Consider the following 6,385-nt stretch of genomic DNA (forward strand, 5'->3'; position numbering starts at 1 on the left):
AATGAAATGAGGAGTGATTCTGAAAGTAGTTTCTCTTGGAAAAATAATCAGTTCAAAATTCAGGTAAACTCTAATAAATGCCTTATGGAAGAGAACAATATAGCCACAGAAGATGTGTTAATTGATAAATATACGAAAGTCTTAGATTTTAAAAAATTTGAAAAATTGAAGGACATGCTAGACATTTCTCTGAGGGAGAAGTTATAGCAGTTAATTAGGGTAAGGCGTGCAAAGACTTTATGCGTATCTTGTCTTTCATTGAGGCACGCAAATTCAGGATACTTGGTTCAAATAATCTCTCTTCACCCAACTAACCGCAATCATATCGTCTTTAACCCTTGCACTGCCCATTTTTTCTCAACTTCTCAAAACCGCCCACTCTTTCCCCTCTGCAACCGAGCATCTGAAACCTTCTCTCTACATACCCTGTTGTTTCAAAACAGACCTTGTTTCCAACACCACTACATCATGAAGTTCAAAACCAACGTCTCTGTTTCTGATGAAAAGAACACCACCAAACATCAAAAACATGGTTCTTCCACCCCAAAAAGAGTTGAACCGCTCACTACTATCCCTCCAAATAAACCCAATAAGGTAACCGCAGGCAAGTCTACCGCTAAAAGGAAGAAGACGACGAAGAAAGGAGAATCGAAGATAGCTCTGTCTATGTCAGATCTCTATAAAAAGGAGATTCCGTTCAAAACCGCTGAAGAAGGCTCCACTGCTCAAATTTCAAAGAAAGCTGAAGATGAAGATGCTTCCAAGATGTCTTCAGATGTTGCAACACCTACGGAAGAAAAAGGTAACCCTGATTCCATCCTCAACTCTGCTGAACCCATATCTGGTAGAAAGCTAGGGTTAGAAGATCTGAATGATGCTATAGAAAGTACCGAGAACATGAATGTGAGTAATCCTGATAATGAAACTGGTGTTGATGAGTCTGTTGAAAATGTTTCGAAAGAAACCCTAGGTCAAGACAATGTTGGACCGGATGTTAGCACATCGTTGGGCCAACCTACTAATTCCATTGATGATAAGGAGGCTGGGAGTGATAAAGAGGAACCAAGTGTTGAGACAGATCAAGAAGAGGAGGTGAATCCCGAAAACCTCATTGAGAAATCTCAATCTGAAGAGGAGGTGACGTCATCCCCTATTTTCGCGTTCTTGCATCTTTTTCACCCGTTTCTATTTTGAACTGGCTTTTGGTGTAAACATGAGAGTTGTAGATAATTGAGTTAGCTTTCTAGTTGCTTTGGTTTAACGTGAAAATGTGTCATAGTTTTTGAGATATGATGAAAATACTCTAAGGAGGTCTTAGGGAAATTTTATGAAAACTAACCCAAAACTTGTAGATTGTCTCCAAACTTCAAAGCTTGAGTACTATGAGTGTAATTAAGGTGTTTATAAGTATTTAATCTATGTTGTGATGAATCTAACTTGGTTTGATAAGTAAGTAATTGATTGATGTATATGTTGCTATTGTTGTTAATAGGTTGGAATATAATATGTGATTATTGTATGTTGTATAATGTCATGTTGCTTATGCCATTCAAGTTGTTATGCCCAAGTTGTAATTATTTAAGAAGTTGTCCATGTTAATGGAACTATAAGAGATGTTCATGATGTTGTCTAAGTTGTAGGAAGATTGAGTCCATTGGATACTCATTAAAGATGGGGGCTTGAGGCCCGGCAGCTTATGCTCAAACTACGTTGGGGGCTTGAGGCCCGGCAGCTTTTGCTCACTTGTTGAAGAGCCTATTTACGCTCATATATGTTGGGGGCTTGATGCCCTGAATGGTAACACATGCATTTGCATATTCAAGATGATCTAAGATGATAAGAGTTGCATAGTCGAGTCGTGTTGCATTTGTCGAGTCAAGAGTTAAGTTGTCTTATGAAGTTGATGTTGATGCTGATTAAGAAGTTGTCTATGGTGATGATATGATATTATATGCTTATGTTGATGAATGATTATGATGCAATGATTTTACATAATTGTTATTATGATATATTGATAAAGCTTAAGTTGTTAAATGTAATTGATGAAATATATGCTTAACATTATTGTTTATGAAATCTCACCCCTTCTGCTTGAAAATGTTGTCCTTCGTATGTGTAACTTGCAGGTAATCAAGAATAGGCGTGGTCGTGAATGGACTCCTCACATTGTGTCTAGGTGCTCTGATACGTAACGGGATGGGGCTTGCTTTTACTTCTATTCCTTACGTGTCATTTATGAACTTTTTATGATTAAATATTGAACCAAGACTTATGAGATTTTTCTGAGGAGGCCTGCGTGCCAAAGACTTTATTTATGTTGAACTATTTTCCGCTGCGAAGTTTCAGATTTTATGATGTTGAATTTTGAGGGATAAATGTTACAATTATCCATTTTATGACTTTCAAGAAGTATGTGACATTCCGTTTATGATTTAAATACTCTGATTTATTATGAAATTTTTATGTTGGGAAAACGGGGTGTTACAATTGTTATCAGAGCAAGTCGGTTCGTCCGGCTAAGTAGTTGAGTCGAGTTGTGTCGTTTAACAGTTGGGATACCATTATTATGTTATTCTAATTGTTGTGTCTTGCGCAGAGAACTAGAATGGCTGGAAGAAATGATGCTGCGATTGTTGCTACGTTGGAAGCTGTGGCTCAAGCTGTAGGACAACATCCTAATGTTGGTGCTGGTGTTAATGCTGAAGTGAGAATGTTGGAGACCTTTCTGAGGAATCACCCCCTACTTTCAAAGGAAGATACGACCCTGATGGGGCACAGACATGGCTCAAAGAGATTGAAAGAGTTTTCAGAGTTATGCAATGTACTGACGACCAGAAGGTGCGTTTTGGTACGCACATGCTGGCTGAAGAAGCTGATGATTGGTGGGTGAGCCTCCAACCTACCTAGAGCAAGATGATGCGGTTGTTACTTGGGCCGTGTTTAAGAGGGAGTTTCTAAACAGATACTTCCCTGAGGATGTTCGCGGGAGAAAAGAGATCGAGTTCCTTGAGCTGAAGCAAGGAAACATGTCGGTGACAGAGTATGCAGCAAAGTTTGTGGAGCTAGCTAAGTTTTATCCGCACTACACCGGTGATAATGCTGAGTTTTCTAAGTGTATCAAGTTTGAGAATGGTTTGCGTGCTGACATCAAGCGGGCTATTGGTTACCAACAGATCCGTGACTTTTCTGAATTAGTGAGCAGTTGCAGAATCTATGAAGATCATACTAAAGCTCATTATAAGATTGTGAATGAGAAGAGGGGTAAGGGTCAGCAAAGTCGCCCAAAGCCTTACAGTGCTCCTGCTGATAAAGGAAAAAGAAGAGTTAATGATGAAAGAAGGTCGAATAGGAAAGATGCTGCTGCTGAGATCGTTTGCGTCTCTTGTGGCGAGAAAGGCCATAAGAGTAATGCTTGCACTAAGGATATTAAACGGTGCTTTCGTTGTGGCAGTATGGGACATACACTTGCAGAGTGTAAGCATGAAGACGTTGTGTGTTTTAACTGCAATGAAGAGGGTCATATTGGGTCTCAATGCAAGAATCCGAAGAAGGCTCAGACCAAAGGGAAAGTTTTTGCTTTGACTGGTACTCAGACTGAGAATGAAGATCGTTTGATCAGAGGTACTTGTTATATTAATGACACTCCTTTAGTTGCTATTATTGATACTGGTGCTACGCATTGTTTTGTTGCTCTTGATTGTGCTTCTAAGTTGGGTCTTGTTATGTGTGATATGAATGGGGAAATGGTTGTCGAAACTCCAGCTAAGGGTTCAGTGACTACTTCTCTTGTTTGTTTACGATGTCCTTTGTCTATGTTTGATCGAGAATTTGAGATTGATTTAGTTTGTCTACCCTTGAGTGGAATGGATGTAATTCTTGGTATGAATTGGTTAGAGTACAACCATGTTCACATTAATTGTTTTAGTAAGTCGGTGTATTTCTCTTCTGCTGAAGAAGAAAGTGGAGCAGAGTTTTTGTCTACTAAGCAGATGAAGCAGTTAGAACGCGATGGAATTTTGATGTTTTCCTTGATGGCATCTTTATCCTTGGAGAACCAAACAGTGATTGATAAGTTGTAAGTGGTGTGCGATTTTCCTGAAGTTTTTCCTGATGAGATTCCTGATGTGCCGCCAGAGAGGGAGGTTGAATTTTCTATTGATCTTATTCCAGGAACGAAGCCTGTGTCTATGACACCTTATCGCATGTCAGCTTCCGAGTTGGCTGAGTTGAAGAAACAGTTGGAGGATTTACTCGATAAGAAGTTTATAAGACCGAATGTTTCACCTTGGTGAGCGCCGGTATTGTTGGTTATAAAGAAGGATGGTAGCATGAGGTTATGTATTGACTATCGACAGTTGAACAAAGTAACTATAAAGAATATATATCCACTTCCAAGAATTGATGACTTGATGGATCAGTTAGTGGGTGCACGTGTGTTCAGCAAGATTGACTTGAGGTCGGGTTATCACCAGATTAAAGTAAAAGATGAAGATATGCAGAAGACGGCTTTTAGGACGCGTTATGGACATTATGAATATAAAGTGATGCCTTTCGGTGTTAGTAATGCGCCTGGTGTGTTTATGGAGTATATGAATCGCATTTTTCATGCATTTTTGGATCGCTTCGTGGTTGTGTTCATTGACGATATTTTGATTTATTCTAAGACAGAAGAAGAACATGATGAGCATTTGAAGACTGTCTTGCAAGTGCTGAAAGAGAAGAGGTTGTATGCTAAATTGTCTAAGTGTGAATTCTGGTTAAAGGAAGTAAGTTTTCTTGGCCATGTTATTACTGGTGGTGGTATTGCAGTTGATCCGTCTAAAGTTGAAGGCGTATCACAATGGGAGACTCCTAAGTCGGTTACCGAGATTAGAAGCTTTTTAGGATTGGCAGGTTACTACCGAAGATTTATAGAAGGATTTTCTAAGTTAGCACTTCCGTTAACGCAGTTGACGTGTAAAGGTAAAACCTTTGTGTGGGATGTTCATTGTGAGAACAGTTTTAATGAATTGAAGAAGCTGTTGGAGTAAGCCCTAATAGCCAATCTATATTGATTGGGTTTGGCTTTGTATCATGATATTGATATAAATATATATATTGTGAAAATATAAATTAAAAGGCATTTCTTTATTGATTTTGTTTTGTTTCAAAATAATGAAGTCCCTAGAATAGTTAGTCCGTTTAATAGAACATTAAGTATAACTTAATTGTGAGACCCCGTTAAACATAAGGAAACTATTCTAAAAGTATCCGTAGTCAAGCTTTATTGAGAAGTGGGATATCATTAAAGCATAGAGACTATTATGTGGGTAGACTGATGATCACATCTCACAGATCATGGATAAAGAGTTATCAAGTCTTCACATAGATATAAATATTAGGAATAATATTTATATTGGATTGACCCACCGTGAGAATACTACATAGTAAGTTATGCAATTGTCATAAGATATTCTCACAGTGATAATAGTGTATATCGCTCTTAGACCTGAAACCACTATGATCCCTAGATGTGGACTCAAGTGCTTTGTTGCCATTCTAACGTTGTCTGTAAAAGGATAACCATAACGTTGGTTGATGGGTACTTGATGAATCATGCTGAGGGACATGAGTGTCCTAGATGGGATTTGTCCCTCCTCATAAACAGGAGATATATCTTTAGGCCTCTTGATGAAATATGACTGTAAAATTGCATGGCCATGCCGAACTAAGTCAATATAAGATATTGGACTTATTCGTTATTCAGTATATTTCGGAATCAAGGAACATAAACATTGATCTATACAAGGGTGACAATATCTATGTCTTGGGATCAATAAAGATATCGAGACAAAGGAGTAAGTGTACACATGAGTATTATCATGGAAAGGTTTCGTCAGATCACTTGACATTCTTGTCACTTGGGTAGCAATGATGTGTTGCTAGATACCGCTCATTGTTTATAATATTAAATATTAGATTTAATATTATTGCCAACGTGACTAGAACCTATAGGGTCACACACAAAGAACAGTCAAAAGAGAAATATATAAGTATGACTTATATAAGGGGTGCGTTTAGTAAATAACGCTAATTAGTTAGCAAAATTACTAAACTCGTTGTTGGGCTTACTGAAGCCCAATAGTGACTTATGACTTGCAGAGCACACTAGAATTTCTATAAATAGAACTCTGGTGCTGAAGTTTTTGGTTACACGTTTTGAAGCAACCCCTTTCTTCTCTGCACTTCCAATTCATTGGCTAGCACCGAGTTTTGGAGGAGCACTGTTCGTGTGGACTTGCTAGAGGCTTTGCTGCTTGCTGCTTGCTTGGCTGTGATCGAGATTCCAGTTTCCAGTTCCAGCTTTCAGATTCCACAGTTCAAGGTAACAATCGAATCACTGATT

The 6,385-nt window shown here is 38.4% G+C and overlaps 1 pseudogene; it reads left to right on the forward strand.

Moving 5' to 3' along the window:
- The first annotated feature begins 2,947 nt into the window (after positions 1-2,947).
- LOC146954696 (uncharacterized) lies at positions 2,948-4,292 on the forward strand (annotated as a pseudogene).
- Positions 4,293-6,385: the final 2,093 nt, after the last annotated feature.

Source organism: Medicago sativa, chromosome 1 (genome assembly GCF_051527215.1).
Source record: "Medicago sativa cultivar Bolivia chromosome 1, Bolivia_mono, whole genome shotgun sequence".
NCBI lineage: Eukaryota > Viridiplantae > Streptophyta > Magnoliopsida > Fabales > Fabaceae > Medicago > Medicago sativa.